This window comes from Carassius carassius, chromosome 22 (assembly GCF_963082965.1).
Source record: "Carassius carassius chromosome 22, fCarCar2.1, whole genome shotgun sequence".
In the NCBI taxonomy this organism is placed as follows: domain Eukaryota; kingdom Metazoa; phylum Chordata; class Actinopteri; order Cypriniformes; family Cyprinidae; genus Carassius; species Carassius carassius.
The window spans coordinates 2,083,158-2,102,713 of NC_081776.1; the positions used below are offsets into that span (position 1 = coordinate 2,083,158).

The 19,556-nt window shown below is 36.1% G+C and overlaps 1 long non-coding RNA gene across 1 annotated transcript in view; it reads right to left on the reverse strand.

Moving 5' to 3' along the window:
• Positions 1-684: 684 nt before the first annotated feature.
• LOC132098307 (uncharacterized) overlaps positions 685-19,556 on the reverse strand; it is a 65,606-nt gene continuing 46,734 nt past the window's right edge. The window contains exon 3 of the long non-coding RNA XR_009422864.1: positions 685-981. This is a non-coding gene — a long non-coding RNA (uncharacterized LOC132098307). The remainder of the gene's footprint in view (positions 982-19,556) is intronic.

Genomic DNA, 19,556 nt, shown 5'->3' on the forward strand with positions numbered 1-19,556 from the left:
TTATGACTACCTTTAACTACCCCCCTTTTTTGTTTGTTTTAAAAACAATTATGCAAACAATAAGTGAACATTTCATTTGATCATTTTCAAACAATGTTACATTTAAATGTTCTCCAATATTTCTGAAACAAATAGTAACATTAAAAAAACATTAGATGAACATCCTTCTAAAACGTTTAAGGAAATAAAGTCAGTGATATATAAATGATGTTTTTGTGAAAAGGTTTTGAGAACATTATTAAAGACTAGATTGAATGAACATTCTATTAATGTTGCTTCAGCGTTCTCTAAACATTCAGAACGACCAGGTTTTTATGTTTTAAAAAACAGCTAAGCAAACGTTACCTGAACATTCCATTTTATAATTCTGCACACATTATAGCAATGATACATTTGAATGTTCCCCAAACATTCTGAAACAAAAAAAGTAACATTTAAAAAGCATTAGACAAATGTCCAACTGAGAACTAAACAACCTTCCATGAGCGATGTGTAAATAATGTTTTGTGCTAAGGTTTCGAGAACATTATTGACAACCTGATAACTTTCGGATATGTTCGATAGCATCATGTTTGTTCATAACTTGTCTTTGAGAGAACCTTGACAGATCTTTTTTAAGAATGCAAATGCAGTAATGCAAGCTAGCAAATGAAAAAAAAAAAATCAGCCGCATTTTTCTCCGTATGTTTGGCTATCGACTGCATCTGAGAGGTGGCTCACAGCAAGGGAAAGCATAAACAGCTCCTCGACTGTCTGTGCTTGTGTGTGTGAACGTGTGCACGGTTATCAATCCTTCCCATCTCTCCCCGGGACACTGCGGTATCTTCACAGAGTAGCTTCCCATTCAGTGACCATTGCATCATGAACGATGAGCACAGGAGTGGGTCTCAGAGCAGATTGTGTCCCCGCTGCCCTGTTGTTGGGGTCAGGCTGCGTCTGTCCCATACCTGCACAATCCTCACACCTCAAAGGTCAAAGCCTCTTTGAGTAATGCCAATACAGCTTCCCAGCGGGAGAGAAACTCAACTGGTTAGTGGATTTATTTCAAACGTTCTGCATGCTTTATCTTCCTTTAGTTATTAACACATGCAAGTCATCAAAGCTCACCCAAAAAATGAAAACTGTTATTATTTTTGACAGATTCTGTTATTAATTGTAATAGTACTAAATTCGATGTTATACACATAAATTAAACAACATTATTTTGACAGATTCTGTTAATAATTGAAAAGTACTAAATTAGATGTAATACACATAAACAAATAATTTACCACAAAAAACAATACATATTATTTATAAAAACTTTATCATTAATATTATTAAGCACCAAAAAGTAATATAAAGTAAAAAAAAAAAAACAAAAAAAAAAAACAAGAACATATTTTTGGCAAATTCTGTCATTTATTTTATAGATGAATTTATTAAGCCATAAAATATTCAGAATAGACTTAAATTGATTAAAATGAAACAGTTTACCCCAAAAATGTACAAACCTTGTTATTCTTTTCATTTCTTTTTAATTCTGTCATTTATTTTATACAGTAGATTTATTTTATTATGCATCAAAAAGTATTTAACAAAGTGTATATAGATTTAAATAGACTGAAAGTAAACGAATAGCTTACCACAAAAAATACAAATACTATGATTTTTTTTTTAAAGGTTCAGTCATCAATCTTATAGACAAATTTTATTAATCTAAATAGTGTGAAAAGACTAAAATAGACTGAAATCAAATCAAAAGTTTCAAATAAATAAATAAATCTGTACACAATTTAATAAAAAGAATGGACAAAACAATAACCATGCTCCAAAAAAAAAGAAGGAACAAATTTATTTTCCTTAATTATATGATAATTTATATGATAACTTTATGTGAGGAATATATTGAAATTTAGGCTGTCGTCAGAGCTATAGTTTTGAAATTTCATTAGCATTTATTAAAATATGAGACATTGATGGGTATTGATTGAAAGAGCAGTGGCATTCGATGTAATTGTCTGTGAAAAATGACTTACATTTTGTTCTCTTTCTCACACGAAGCATCACATGGCTTCAAATGACTTGGAATAGAGAGCACATGACATATGGACTACATTTAAGATACTTTTACTCTGCTTTTTTTGTGATTTTAGCTCAAAAGCATCCATCATCATTCATTCATATGGAAAAAAGCATCCAAGACGTGCAAATTAACTTTGTGTTTCACAGAAGAAAGAATGTCATATGGGTTTGAAATGACATGATAATTTTCATATTTGGGTGAACTATGCCTTTAAAAATGTGCCCTGGAGAAAGTTAGCACAAACCAGTGTACTGTAGACCCAGTGTTGATGATACCTTCCCTATAAAACATCACAAAAGCCTTTTATTTTGGTTTGAGCCATAATAAGTGAGGTCAGACCCCCAAACGGTCTTTAAAAGTCTTTCTATCAAGTTGCTTTAAGAGTACAGTATGATTGTCAAGAGTTAAGTGAGAATGAGAGGCTGTTATGTCAGACAAGAGATCAGGTGACATCCACACTGTCAAAGCAGCAGTTATTAGCCGCTCTCGCTGATGCTCTTTGCCGTTGAAACGGCAGAAAAGGACGTCACTGATTTAATTTGCTTATAAAAGACACGGTGTCAGCTCCAGATGGCTATTTATAAGTCCAGGTCACAGGAGATCTGTCTCCTTTTGTCTCTGAATCTGTTCGCCAACATATTTGTTTCTTCATTTCTGCATTTTAAAAGCCAAAAACTTGACCTTGAACATAAGAGTGAAATATTATTTTATATCAAATACCTTTGAGGATGAAATTGTGCTAACGCTGAAAGCTTGCATACGCTTTCATGACCTTTGAGCTCAGTTTGGTGGATGTTTTTGGGAGATGCGCAGCAGGTATCAAATAAAAAGCCGGTCCGCCTTTAAGTCTTGGCTTCCAGGTGGGTTTACATCTTCTCCTTTTGAGAGGTTCAAAGCTTCATTTGGCTCATGCGGTTCAGTTGGAAATGTGGGAGTCGTGTGTTTCTTTCTTGGTTTGGGTCTTTTTTGTGTGTGTGAGACATTTTTCTTGGTATGATATTGCCTATTGATTTCATAAGTGGTGATTTCATACAAATGACTGGATTGAAAGGCATCTGATACAAAACATAACTCTCTTTGACTGCTTTCACATTCAAGGATGAGTGTCCTTTTATCTTGATTAAATATTTAGTGCTGTTCACTAAGATTACTGCTCATACTCAAAGTTAGCAGGTTACCTTCGGCCTGAAATATTAATCCAGGCAAGTACACTATTGCAGATGACATTGTAAATGCCACAAAACTCAGATCTGCTAATCAGTTGAGGTTCACACAGGCCGGCGCGCTCGCATCTGTGGACGTGGTTTCTAAATCTGAGGTGACGTTTAGCTAACAGCGCAGGCCGTGCCCTCCATTACTCATGCATGCAAATCTCGTTGATATAGTCGTTTCTGTTTATGTCTACATGTGTAGTCAGCTCTCACACAAATTAGCAGTGTGAGATATGTGTGATAATATGAACCTCTTTTATGCATTATGCAATTATTATTATTATAATTTCTTTGTGTGTGTATGTGTGTGTGTGTGTGTTGAATATGTGTTTTTAAAGCAATGTGCTACCAAACCGCGATACACAGCGGCCACAGCAGCTCTCTTGTCTTTGCTTCACAACACACAGAATTAACTGCAGGTGTTTGTGTATTTACACCCAACCAGCCGGTTAATTGATTAACCCAAGCGCTAAAGAAGATCTTTTGAGCTGTATCAAGAGCTCAGCTCTCAAACACAATCACACACACACACACACACACACACACACACTCCTCCATCACATTAATATACAAACAACACAATCAGAAATCTATTACCCTAAATTACTAAATAAGCACCTCTGTTTTTTTAAATGGTTTATTGTTTAACTAAGAGGTGTGGTTTGGTAGGAGTCAGTAACTAATGACTATAAATATTGATTCTGAGCCTAAAACACCTTAATGACCTGATGATTTCTGGTTTGTCCCCTGCAGACCTGCTCAACCGTAAGATAACCAACTGTGCTTATAGCATCGACATATGGGCCTCTGTATGCCTCTATCTTCTCTGACATGCACTTCTTCTGAAGTGCTTGGGTTAGTGTTTAGGGTGTTAAGAATTACTGGCAATCACGTCAGGCATCTTCAGAAACTTTTAATTTCATTTTTACTATGATGTTGTGTTATTAACACTGAGAACAGTGCCATTGTTTGGTAAAAGATATTCCACATACATTTGATGATAAGGTTTGAGAGTCTAGTGTTGTAGGATGAAATTGCTTAAATCATTTGATCAAAGTTATACTAAAAATATGACAAAATTACAGGGCAGAGCAAACAAAAAAGGGCATCCATTATAAAGTTCTGTAGCTTTTTAGTTTTTCCATTTTATTACATTTAGCATTTTTAGTTATAACACCAGTAAATGTTGCTACAACCTCAGGGCATTGTCAAAACAACACCTATAAAGTTTCATGTAAATATGAATAAAGTAACGCCGAAATATAGTATTACTTCCTTCTAGGCATCTGCAACCAAAACCAAAATTTGGTTTCTGGAGAATAGTGCTGAATACAAAAATGTCAATTGCTGCAGTCCGTGAGTATTCATGAGAAGATGATTTGCACCAATTTTGGTGAAGATTGGAAAAACGTAGCACAAATAGAAGCCAAAAAATAAATAAATTGCGAAATGGCTTAAAAAAATGGTAAACCGTGATATTCTGCAGTCCTCCAGAAATATATGAAGTGAAAGAAATTGACTTTCGGGAAAGTTATGCTAAATTCCTGCATTTTGTCAGGCATGTTTTATGCCTTTTGGCCAATTGGCAGTATGGTTATTATATTAGGTACTGCAAAGATAGACTTACTTCCAGTTTGGTGTCCTCTTGGTCTCATTTGACTATTCATGATTTTTTTGATCTGATCCAAATTTTGGTAAGGCCCAAATAAAGCTGTAAGAAACAAAACAAAAATGCTTTTCAAAGAAACTTAAAATGCTGAAAAGAAAGCTGCCCTTGAAATATTAGTATTATACTTTGTAGAACCCAAATTGGCCCCTAAATATATATTTCCATAACCTCCCTTTTGACCACCGACCCCCTGGCCTCTCTGTCCTCTGAAACCATTAATTTCCTGTAAGTGGGCTATCATTGTAAGCTTGTAAACTTGGAGGCCTCTGAACTACAGCCAGCTGCAATGTCTACATTCACTGTCATCAACAACCAGTAAATACTCCGTTTTCACATTTCTTTTACTCAGTAATCAAGCTTCCATCGGGACGTGCAAATTAAAAGCACCATCATCTGTGCACTGGAATGGATTCAGTGCCAAACAGCTGGCAGATTAAATGCTTTATAAAACTCAGAAGGTGTTTATTAATGAATGTTCCGAGTCGCTGGAGAAATACTGCTGGTTCTTCACATCCTTGGGCGAGTCAATGATTTCTGTGTTGTATATTGATTCTCCGGCCTCAAACTCCACGTCAGCATGGCCTGTAGGTATGAAGCCAACCCGCGCTGAACACACAACTCATTGTCCTTTTACTGCGTCTACAGACGCATTCACACAGTTGCTGTTGCTGCAAATAAAATAGTAATGGTGCAAGAAACTGAAATGCTGCAGCCACAAAACTGTACATCACAGAAACCAGGATTTTTCTTGCTTTTTAAAACGTTGTCTAACATTCAATTTATTGAATGTTGGGGTGGTGGGGTGGCGTTGGCGCAGTGGATAAGACAGATGCCTTTGGTGTGAGAGACCCAGGTTCGAATCCACTGTGAGACACCAATGTGTCCCTGAGCAAGACACTTAACCCCTAGTTGCTCCAGAGGCGTGCGACCTCTGACATATAAAGCAATTGTTAGTCGCTTTGGATAAAAGCGTCAGCTAAATGAAAAAATGTTAATTTATTGATCTTTTCAATTATATAATTAATTGAATTGATCAATACAGTACATTTATTAACTGAATTTATTATACATTAATACAACTACATTTTTGAAGTGTTTTCCCATGCAAACTATCCACTATGATTTTAGAGCATTATAAAATGTTGCTAAATCAGTTGCTAATGAATTTAGAGTGATTGTTGCTAAATGGTTTCAATCGAATTGCTTCGATTGCTTTTTGAAAACTATTAGCACAAACTTTCTCAACATGCCTCATGATTTGAGGGATCATTCATGCGTACTGCACAAATGAACTTTGTTTAAGTATAGTTCTAGCTAAGCAAGCAGTGCTGTGGCTGTTTCGGGTGCATGAAACCTTGACTAACATTTTAAGTGGACTTCAAGGATAAACAAAATGCTACAAATGTTCAAAAATGGGTCCCTTTAACTCAGAAATCACATCAACTACAGTATATAGTCATGACACCACTGATCTAAAAGATAAAAGATGTTCTTTAAAACAGAATCACAGGGGCTTTTTCCTGTTTTGACAACCATTTTTAGCTCATGACATTAAAATATAAAAAGCAAGATGCATCAGCCACTTCCTGAAGCTTTTCATGGGAATATCTCTTGTTTGTGAATTGCTGAAGGCTGAACGCTCTGAGTGGGAGGAGTCTATCTGTCAGTCAGTAATAGGGGGCGGGGCCTAGTGTTGTTCTCACAGAGATATGACACACTCTCAGCTATCAGAGGTCACCATCTGGTCACTTTTTCCCACAAGAAGATGGGAGTGGGTCTTATTTTGCTGGAGTGATTGAAAGTATTGCCCTTTATCTACAGTTTGCTGGAAAAGATGTTTGTGAAATGTGTGTGGGTGTGTATTTCATCACACACACTCCTGGATAAGAAGGGTGTTTCTAGTTTGACACCACTGGTTTTCAAATAGTAGGATGTGAATCCAAAATTGATTTCAGATCTGTTCTGTTGGGTGGGTCAATGGTAATTAATGAAAATAAAATGAAAAGTAGAAGTACTAAAGAAGTACTACTATTTTGATAAAATAAAATAAGTAGAAGTATTACAATTACTAACTGAAAAAGAATGAAAATGGCAAAAATCACAACAAAATTACTACAGATTAAACTAAAATAAACATGAAAAATAAAAATACATAAATAAAAGCTATAAAATATAAATAATAAAAATAAAATATAAATAATACTAAATAATACTGAAATGTTGCAACGAAAGAACAACGTCTGATCAATAAAATGTATGAAATGATTTTTTTAAATTACATTTTAAATAATTATAAAAACGAATTTAAAAATTAAAGGGAATAAAAAACAAGTACATTTAATTAAATCTCATTTAAGAAATAATAAAAAAATAATTTAATATCTTGAATGGCATAAAATTTGGTCTTCACATGACTGGATAACCATCATACAGTAAAAATAAATGAAGTGACCATGAGTAAAGATATTTGTACTACTGAGTGACCATTTGCTCCTATGTCAAGTGTCAAATCTAGTTCCTGAAGTGAAACCAGCTGAGAAACATTACTTCCAACATATAAACTCACATGCATTCCCAAGGTGTCATGTGCAAGGTGTGCCTATGCCTGTGAGCGCATGCTGGTGTTTATGCATCAGCCGTTTTTATGGCAATGAAGGGTGTCTTTCTCGCTCTTTCTTTCATACCAGCACTGCAACAGAGGTGATTCATTAAATATGTGCAGTGGGGTGGGCTGTTTGTTCAAACAATCACACCATCGCCCCAAACCACACAGAGCTCCCGGTGTTTTAGGCATGACGGACGCAACCACCTTCTTCTGAGACCTGCAGCGTTTTAGGCAAAACTGGAATAACTGCATGAAGCAACAATGGATCTGAACAACAGATGGCTGTGTTTGTAAATGGTTGTGTATCGAGCATGTGTGCCGCATTTGTTTACACATTACACATTACATATAATACCCAAACAAGTCAAATGCACTATTTTAAAATGCTTTTAGTCTTATTTGTAGCTTAACAGCATGCCTCCATAATTTGCATGAATTAGAGGGAAAAAAGCAGCATGTATATTCTGCTAAACATCTTATTTGTGCTCCACAGCAGAAAGAAAGTCCTAAGGGTGAGTAAGTAAGCGTTTGTCCTGTCTTTGGTGCAGTTTTGGACTACAGACAGAACCAGTCTGAATGCATTAAAGTTCTGCCGATGTATTTTAAAATCTGACCCAGATCTTCCAGGATTGACTAAAAAAGTTGCGCTCCCCTTTTGTAAGGGACGCTGAGCACATCTGTGCTTCCAGCTTTATGTTTCCGTCAATGCACCCCCTAGCAAAAATCACAACAAAATTAGGTAACACTCTACAGTAAGATTACATTAGTTAACTGCAAAGTTAATGATGAAAAACACTTCTGAAGCATTTATTACTCGTCAATGATCATTTTAATATTTACTAATACAAAATTAAAATCAAAAGCTGCATCTGCTAACATTATTTAATGGAATTGAGTTAACATTAACAAAGAATGATAACAAAGATGAATAAATATTGTAACATATGAGTTCTGAGAAATGAAAACATTTGAGCAATAATTTGTTTAAAAAAAATAATAATTTTTAATTGTTTTAAAATATATTTTTGAAAAACAATAATAATTTTTATATTGAATGAAAAATATATATTTTAATATATATAATTTTTTTTTTAAGAAATATAAATAAATAAATGCATTTTGGAGGGCATTACACAATGCTTCTCAGTGCATTGCACTTCAGTTCAATGCAACATTCAGAATATTGCCGTTTTCTCTTCATCACACAAGCATCATGCATCTCCTACAGAGATTAGTGTTGCATGGTTAAAATACAAAAAATAAGACTCCATTATAGTGCTCTAATACATCTCTGGTCCCTTTCAGAAGTATGTGGTTTACACATCATCTGTGCATTTGGTTCATTGTCTGCTCGCACGTTCCTCCCATCCAAACTGTGAATCTGTAAATATTATGGGTAAGTGAGTATTTGTGAGTGGAGGAACACCATGTAAGGACACATCCACCACTTCATGGTCAAATCACCACTGTCGAACATACACACACACTCGCCCGCTTGTGTAAACAATTACAGACAAGATCTGAAGAGAAAAATACTTTTTGACATGCATTCAAGACCTTGGAAATGGGTTTGGGGGTAAATGGAGACTATAGTTTAGTAGTCACTTCAGTCTCAAACACTCATTTATCAAGTTCAAAAGTTGCTTTTTGTTCTCACAGGCTTCTTAGAAAACACACACCGATTTTTATTTTCCCTCTTCAGCTCATCTAATGCATTCAGTCTGCTGCATATTAGCATTAAGCTGCCACATATGTGGTGGAGGTGGAAGAGGTTTCTGTTTCAATCACTAAATGCTAACATTGTAAATCTCTGATAAATGACTCGTGCCTTAAAGCACTGAGAATGATATTGCAGTCTGGATTTGTGTGTCTTATCATGTATTTTCACATCGGAAAACACTACCAGCACATTTAAAGCCACTACAGTATCTAATATTAGCCAACATTAAGTTGATGGTGTAGAATACAATAGAATACAAAAAAAAACCAAAAAAAAAAACAACAACAATCTTATTTGCTGTGACTATTTTTTTTTGGGATGTGACAGCAACTTAGTTCTTGAATCAAGATGTGTGTCTTTTCACTGAGAATTGTGCAAGTACAGAGTTTAATTATATCAATATGAAATGACCTTCACATGTGATGTATTTCAAAGTGAAACAGGATTTACAAAAAAAATAAAAACAAGAAAAATGAGTATCATAAAAAGGGTCTCTACGAGGGATTTGTGACATCAAATTCAATGCCAAATGACATAAAAGAGTATTAACATAACATCACATTCAGAAACAGGGTAATACTGAGGTACTTTTGGAAAAAAAATGGGTCATCTTGTAAAATTATGCTAAAAATAACACAAAACAGGAAAAGAAGGCACTGTGGTGCTTCAGAAAAATTATAAAACATGTCATTTTTTTCAGGTTTGTAAAAACCAGAAAAACAGTATTTAAAAAATAAAGCAAATGATGATATTATGATATTATTGATAAGATGATATTATTTTTATGACATTTAAGAACATTTTCATTTATTATAAGGTTAAAATAAATAGGCAGCGGCAATTTACACTAAGTGAAAATAGCATATTTTCTTAGCAATAGATGGTATTTACACTATGCATTGTACTACTTTATTGCAAATAGTGGCAATTATCTGCACCTCAGTATTGTACTACATTGTAAAACTGTATTATACAAACTGTAAAAAACTGTACAATATGAACTTGTATTAAGTACAATATTAAGTGTAAATTGTAATTTTAATTCAAATTATTAAATGAATGGCACCTTATTGGGATAATAAAGCCCTCATTACACCTGTCCTAACCCTACCCGATACTTATAATTTTTAACTTTTTGATTATATTCTTCATTTTCATTTAAAATAAATGCTTTTCTGGTGTGATTTGAAATTTGAAAAGGGAGAAAAAACGTTAGCCAAAAGGCGGATTCCAACCCAGGTCGATCACGTCAAAATGAGTACATCATACGTTTTACATCTGCGCCACTGAAGCTAATGATTGTTGGTTGTCTTCTGCATTTTTCACTATCCAAATCACACATTGGTGGTCAGAGTTAGTGTAAATAGCTTCAGCCAACAAGGCAGGCTCCAATACTGTAATACACTCCGAAATGAACAATGATATATTAACTAATTTGTAAAGTTTTTAGTTTCTATTTTCATGTCATGATTCATCTGTGAACTCTTGGAAATTTCTTACAATTTAATAATGCATCACCAATCACCGGTGAAAATACAGCCGTGTGTGTGAGTGTGACAGCATTGTTTAATTAAAGCATCACCTGACATCCACACACACCTGACTATGACATCCTAGAGCCGTTTATCCCCCAGCACAATGACTGTTTAATGGGACACATCTCGCATTCTGCATAAACCTGCCCTGCAGAGTCACAGTCATACAAACAGTTAATGTGTTGAGAGAAAGCTCAGGTCAAGGGTTTCCTGGATGCTCATTAAGCAGGCTTCAATTGTGTATCGGGTCAAGTCTGTGCTGAGATTCGGACAAGCGTGAATTTTCATTTTAATTCAACACATCTTCCAAATAAAATCATGCGGCTGTCAGCCAAAATCAGCCTCTTGGAGAAATGGAAATGACATATTACTGCACGGTGTTTAAATACTATTATTAATATTAGAAATACTAAAAATAAAATTTTACATTACAATACATCAAAGTTTAATTGTAATTTGATCAAATTAGTTGGTTCAAATGGCACGCTGAGAACAGAGGAACATTGAGGCTTTTCTCTAACACCCACACACATCGATTCAAGCTGGACTGATGGATTGTGGGAAGGTTCTCACCATTTCCTCTCTGATCACGCCTTTGCATTACGACCTCTATTCTGGGCGAGGGTGTGGGTGGACGTCTGCCCTTGTCTCTGAAGTGATCTTCCTCTCTTGCCCCTATATCTATACGTCTATCTCTGGCTTATCTCTGTTCTCCAGGGAAAGTCTTTTCGGTCCTTTTAGGGCAGCATTATTCAGTAGGAGCCTACAAATATGACAACACCTGCTCATTAGACATTTGAAGGACTGATTTTAATTGCCTGTCACACTTGGTTTATGGCACAATCATGTGTAGTGTCCAGATACTTCATGGATGGACTGTGTCTCATTGAGTGCTTGCGGTTTCATTGAGAGGATGTAAAATGATTGAATGGCATTATAAAATTGGATACTTCAGACTGTAAAACCTGATTAAATGCAGTCTCTGCTGTGCCTCGTGCATATGAACATTTGTAAAGTATGGTAAAAGCACTGTAATGCATGCAGTTCCAGCCACGCTCAGTTTAGTGCTGCTCATGACCTTTGACCTCCAGATCGTCCAGCTCAAGTGTTTCATCCCAAAGGATTTTACAGTATTTAATTTCACTGAATTTGAACAGATTTCAAAATTCTAATTTATACTAAATTAATGGAAATTCAAAGAAATGTGTGTAACTTAAACACCAAGTTTGGAAAATAATATTAAAAAAATGGATGGATGGACGAATGAATGGATGGATAGAATGATGGATAGACAGAAAGACAGATAGATAGACAGAATGATATAATGATAGGTGGATGGATGGATGACAATAATAGAACAATAGGTGGATGGAAGAATGGATGGATGACAGAATGATAAAATGATAGGTGGATGGATGGATGGATAGAACAAAAGGCGAATGGATGGATGAATGGATGTATAGAATGACAGAATGATGGATAGACAAGACAGAGGAAAGACAGACAGGCAGACAGAACGATATAAGGATAGATGGAGTGATGGATGGATGACAGAATGATATAAGGATAGATAGATGGACTGATGGATGGATGACAGAATGATAGAACGATAGATAGATGGACTGATGGATGGATGACAGAACGATAGATAGATGGACTGATGGATGGATGACAGAACGATAGAACGATAGATAGATGGACTGATGGATGGATGACAGAACGATAGAACGATAGATAGATGGACTGATGGATGGATGACAGAACGATAGAATGATAGATAGATGGACTGATGGATGGATGGACAGAATGACAGAATGATAGAACGATAGGTGAATGCATGGATGGACAGAATGACAGAATGATAGAACGATAGGTGAATGCATGGATGGACAGAATGACAGAATGATAGAACGATAGGTGAATGCATGGATGGACAGAATGACAGAATGAGGGAAGACAATCTCCATAAGACCATTAATTCTACATGTGTCACATCAGCTCAAATGATGGCACTAATACATATAAAAAGCCGAATGGGTCTGAAAGTGACTGGCTCTGTCTGTCGGGTCACAGGATGTCAGAGTTCATATACTGCAGACGATCCCCATCAGGTGGTCCGTGCCCCGAGTGGGTCAATACTGGGCTGAACTGCACAAACCCGCCTTATCTGGCTGACAGCCGAGGAGCTTGACAGTAACAGTCTGATCTTAATCAATAGCCATTGATTTCCCACTTATCTCAGCCACAGATGGGTCAATGCAGAATGCCAAAATGGAGGCGGCTCAGGAATTACCCGCTACTTCAGAATCCGCGCCATTGCACTCTGCTCCCATTTCATTCCCAGTCGAGGGACTGCTAATTAAATGTTTTCATCTTTGTTGGATTGAAGCACAAGACATCGATAACACGCTCAGAATTGATTCTTCTTTATCATCAGATGATTGATTCAAAAGAGGAATTATGGGAGGAAGTCAATGGGACAATGATCCCATGTTAATGCCTCAATTTAGCTAGGAAAGGCTTATTTAAAGCTATTTTGTACTAGAGCATAACATTAATAAATAACAAGTGTCCGATGTTTTTAAGTCTACAAGGCACCGGGAGAAACAGCAGATTGTAGAAATGTTGTTTAATACTGAATGCTGGCCCTGTATTTATATCTGTTCCATCATCATCATTGTTTCTCCATCTGGAGATGGTCTAACACAAACAAGTGAATAGAAAAGGCATCAATTATTAAACTGACATAATTTTTTCCCCTGTCAAAGAATCAATATGTGGAATATAAGAATTTTCTTTCTCCATGGTTACTTAGTATTTATAGCTCGCTGAAGACCAGTATTAAGGAGCATTCGCAATGAGTTCCGCTTTATACCTGTTTCACACAATCTTTCCATCTAGTTTGAGACTGTTGCTATCTAGACTACTTCTAACGCTGTTTCCATTAAAATATGCATAACTCTACATCAAGTTACGCCATCTAGTTTACCTGGGTCATTTCTAGTATGCAGTACAATTACATACCCTTATTATATATTCCTGAATATTATATTAAATATGCTATTTTAAGAGACGGTAAAAGATATCATATTAGTTTGCTTTAACCACAATATCACAGTGAACTGAACACAAGTAGGAAATTCTCTTCCAGTGCTGGGTATGTAATCTGGATTATGTAATCAAATTCCAAAAATTAAGTACTTGTAATTGGATAATTTAATACCGTAAAATACTTGTAACCAGACTACAGTTACTTTTCATGTTCACTGTTCTCTAAAGTTGGTTAATGGTCACATGACATACAGGTAAACAATTGTTTTAGAAAGCGTTTAAGTGTTTATTTGTTGTTATTTTAAACTGATTTATTTTTTGTTTTATATTTTTATGATTTAATTAATTATTAGATTTTGATTAAACTTATGAACCGCCAGCCCAGTTTGGGAAACCTTGACATAATGGAATATTTAATGCACTTCATGTTGTTAATAACAACAAATGGATTTCATTTGCTTCTCTTAGTGTTTTTATATCAGTATGGTGCAAAATTATCCTATTCAACTCAATATGATAAATGAGTTGAGTAATCTAAAAGTAGTCTAAATATATTACATAAAATGTGTAATTTAAAGGATTACATTACTAAATGCAATTTTTGTCATGTAATTTGGAATCAGTAAAAGACTATAATATTGAAGCAATATCCCCAGCACTGTGTATATAATTTGGCACTGGATATAAAACTGTAATTTCAGCTCTTTAACACCATCATGTCCATTTTCTTGATTTGTGTAAAGTTATGGCCAGAGCATATTTCTAAAAAAAATGAAGTGTAGAACAGTAAAAGACTGCACTATAGTTTCAACTTGTACAGTACCTCTGCAACTGGATTCTTGATTTCCTCACCGGCAGACCTCAAGTGGTGAAACTAGGCCAGTACACCTCCAGCTCCATCACCCTGAACATAGGAGCCCCACAGGGCTGTGTCCTGAGTCCCCTGCTCTACTCTCTCTACACACACATGACTGCGTGTCTTCGCACAGCTCCACATCCATTATCAAATTTGCTGATGATACTGTGGTTCTGGGCCTCATTCACAACAATAATGAGACTGCATACTTGGATGAGGTAGAGAAATTAACATCATGGTGCCAGGACAACTGTCTCTTTCTGAATGTGAGCAAAACTAAAGAGCTGATTGTGGACTTCAGGAAGAAACAGCAGCAGCCCTATACTCCTCTTATGATCAGCAGGACCCCTGTGGAGAGGGTGAGCAGCTTCAAGTACCTTGGTGTAAACATCTCGGAGGACCTGACTTGGACTACTCACATTCAAACTCAGGTTAATAAAGCCAGGAAAAGACTGTACCATCTGCGACAGCTGAGGAAATTCAGGGTCTCACCAGCAATCCTGAAAACTTTCTATTCTGGGGCTATAGAAAGTGTATTGACTCAGTGCATCTCAGTGTGGTATGGGAACAGCTCCAGTCATGACTGCAAAGCACTGCAGAGAGTTGTGCGCTTAGCTGAGCGCATCTCAGGGTCTGCTCTCCCCTCTCTACAGGACATCTACCTCAAACGCTGCAGAAGTAGAGCTTCTAAAATCATCAAGGACTCCATTCACACTAGTAACCATATTTTCACTTTGCTGCCATCTGGTAAGCGCTACCGTTGCCTGATGGCAAAAACCGAGAGACTCAGGAGGAGTTTCTTCCCCCAGGCCATCAGGCTCCTAAACTCTTAACCAGCCCCTTAACATCCTCATGCCTCCACTTAATGTTCACTTCATCTTTTTCATTTTATTCACTACCTCACATAGACACACTGACAGTGTCACCATGTTTGCACATTTGATTCTTGTACATTCCTGTGTATCTTATATTTAAGACCACAGTAAAATGCATATATGCACATTGTACATCCCTGTACATCTTAATATTTAAGACTTTTTTTATATTTTATTCTTATATTTTTATTGTTTACTTTTATTTCACTCTTACATAGCTATATTTATGTATATTTCCATCTGTGTTGTTTTCTTTAATAATTGCACTGTCCATGGAGCGGACCTGACTCACATTTCACTGCTGGTTATGTATGCTATATATAATTTGGTATGTGACAAATAAAACTCTTGAATCTTGAATCTTGACCTATTATCAAAAATCACTCAGTTCACATAAAGATTATCTTGGAAAGCCCTAGGCAGAGATTTCCAGTGATGCAGATCAGCTCCGTCTACTTGAACAGGGTAAGAACGAGATCTATTTCTTAAACAACATATTTCAAATCAGGAATAAAATCTGCTGTAGCTCAGACCATGCAGATCCAGCTCATGTGCATTCAAGTGTAAACAGGCAATTGCACAACCACCATATTGAACAATATGACTTTCCACTATTAATTTTGATACACAAACCGCCTCCTCTACAATGTCTCTACTGTAACTCGAGGAAATCGAGGAAATCAACATGATTGCGACTAGTTCATGCAAAGTGCATGAATAACCAGATTTTGTTATAGCATGCAGATCAAAGGGAAGCTGGACAGGGAATGGGAAAAGCCTTGATTAAAAGGACACCGGCAGAACTGCAGTTAATGGCATGAATTTAAATCACATTGTTACTAGAATCTGTCCATTTGCAGTCTAATGTCTTCAGCACAGATCTTTGAAATAAAAGAAGGAGTGAAGTCACGGACATCCTTTGATTTACAGATGGATCTTTTAATGTGTGCCAGTCATGAATGGAGTAAATGCTAGTTAAGTTTTCCAAGTTAATGCATAAGTAAAATCTACAAATCCACGTTATGATTAAATGTATATTAAAAAAAAAATGGTTCAATTTGGGGGCAAATTAAGAACAGCTTTTTTCCCCATCTATTCTTTAGCCCTTTTTTTTTCAAAAGGAAAGAAATATCAAATGAACAACTGTGTGACTCACAGGGGTGAGTGTATTTTTACTCCAGGGTAAATGTGTTTTACACATCTGTATGTAAGTCAGCTGAACCTAAGCGTCTGGACAGACTGTAGATAGTGTTTTCTGCGAAGAGCAATGCTGGTTTATCGCCAGTCTGCTGCATAAAAACCATTTAAATGGCTGCTGATGGATGCCAGTGTCTTGTGGTTATAAATAGCTCTAAGTGGTTATATGTACAGATAAACACTCTACACAGTTTTTCCACAGTATGTTGAGGAGATATTAGGTCTACTTCAAATCCTAGCGAATCGCCTAGATTTCTACACATGCTAACCAAAAAAAAAAACAACCAAAAAAAAAAAAAACAATAAGCTTTAATTATTTTAATTATTTACTTTAAGACACATGCACACACACACACACACACACACACACACATACACGTGCATAGATACATACATATATGTCGATATTTGTGTGTATTGTGTTCACATAGAACACAATTTCATTTTTTCAATCCAATGCACTACTTTTCCATAGTTTTTCTATGTAAATGCGCAAGATGTATTTTATTTTTATAGTTTTTTATATTGCAGAACCGAAAATACTGAACATACATGGAACATTAACTATATACAAAACCAGGGTTTGCCTTAGTGAGAGAAAAAAAAAGGAAAAAAAAGACGGTGCGTTTCGGGTTGTTGGGTTGGCTTAAGTATAAAGTGTCAGCACACATTGTAGGACAAAGCGCCGCATTTTTAAGATGGTGTCAAGTTAAAAAAAAAATGTAAACAAGCAGCACCACTCGTCAATGTCAGTTCCAAACCAGTGGACCAATCATTAGACCCCAGAGGCGGGGCAAGCATTGCAAGCTTTCATTTACAGTATGAAAAGCTGTGCTTTAAAAAAATAAATAAAAAAAAACATACCGGAGTGCAGCATCTTGCATTTCTAGATGCAAAACCTTGTTCTGTGTGAATGGCTCCTCATCTTTGATGTATCATTGCATGACATTTGACTCATCACTCGACTCAACCACCACCCTGAATGAAAATCTATCGCTTAACTGCAATGTATTCTGGGCCTGATTTATCCATAGAGGATGCATGCATTGCATTTCAGCTTACATGCATAATATTATCGGCTGTCCAAAAACGACCTTTGCATCAGAAGTGAGCCTAAAATGCCTATAATATCATATTTTTTTGTCAATATGGAGATCTTATTCAAATATGCCGTGTGAAGAAAGACTTCATAAAGCTTTAATGGTGCTTTAATTATGCTTTTTCATCATTTTAGGAGCTAGACAGCACATGCTCTCATTCAACTTCAACATAATGGCGGTATTTTAGTTATTGGGGTGAACTACTGGCTTTATCTGTGCACACATTCAGGCCAGAAACCAGCGAAAAGGGTATTTAATTGTGCCAAATTAAGTCTAAATTACTCTCCGGATCATGATGTTCTCTTTCCCATTGTATAATAGGCTGCAGTGGCCACCCAACCGCAATGGAGATTAACACAATGAGCGTGACCTAATCAAAACAGTGAATGGTAACAAGCTGTGCTCATCTACAGTTTTTCAACCTGCTAAACTGCACCCAATGACTAACTCTCTTCCATAGGATTCATGTCTTTATTTTGGCCAGCTCTCACATACAGCAACATATCTGGTAAGATCAGATGAAAATATCCCACTGTTTCACAAGAGAAAGTAAAAAGGTGCACAGGAAAAGCCAAAACACACGGACGGAAGAAGGTCAGCACAGAATCAAGGAGATTGATGGCACATTTATGAGAAAAAACCCTGTTCAGCCGCTGAAGGCTCGACTCTTTCATCACAAGATCAATTCTCTGTGACAAGGCCCATTGGATACGCGGGTTTATATATAGTTGTTCAACTTTGAAATAACTTAGGTCATGAAAGGACTTTTTGGGAATTGCATAGCAAACCTGAGAATGTCAGGCTTGGAGAAAGTGTCATTTCACCTTAGCGGACGATTTAAGATTCAAGCCTTCAAAGCCATTAGTTAGACTTTAAATCATGACTACATTAAATCAATATCAATAGTTGTGCTAATAATAAATGACATTGTTATGAGTCACACGGACCTGGAGCAGGACCTCTGTGGAGGCTTTAGTAGAAGGGGAAATTGGCTTAAGAAATGGAAAGATGCACGAAAGGGAGTTTCATACAAGCCACTACTTTGAGGCTTTTAATTTTTCCATTTACATGAGGGTCATAATGGGTGCGCGATTCTATTAGTCTTCCCTCAATTTAATTAGTCTGTGAGATGATGGCTTGTTTCCTGAAAGGACTTTGTTGTATGCCGGAATACTGATGAATCAGGTTTGTACGGGACTGTGTAAAATGTATGCCGAATGCATGCACATTTGCCAGTTTTGAGAAAATAAATTATGTTTCTCCAGTATTTAAACATATTTTTCGCATTGATAACTAATTCCTCAGTGAATTTTATCATTATGGAAAAAAAGAAGCTTGTAATCTGTCACTATGCATTTTTCCCCACTTATTTTTCAACCTATGTTCTCCTGACTTTTGATCAAATCCTCATAGGAAGTTTGTACTGTATATACAAGTTGGGAAATTTTTATTAAGATTGCAGGTGCATTCAAAATCACTTTGGTTGGAGTCAGATGGAGTCATCTTGGACTTTTTGTAGTTTTTTTTTTTCTCTGTTTCTTTCCTTCTTGTTCCGGTTTTGCCCTTATTTGGTTCTGTTCCTGATCCCTTTAGTTCTCATTATTTAATTAATCTCATTCATTGTGTTCACCTGTCTGCCCCTCGTTCACTGCCTTATTTATAGTCTCATGTC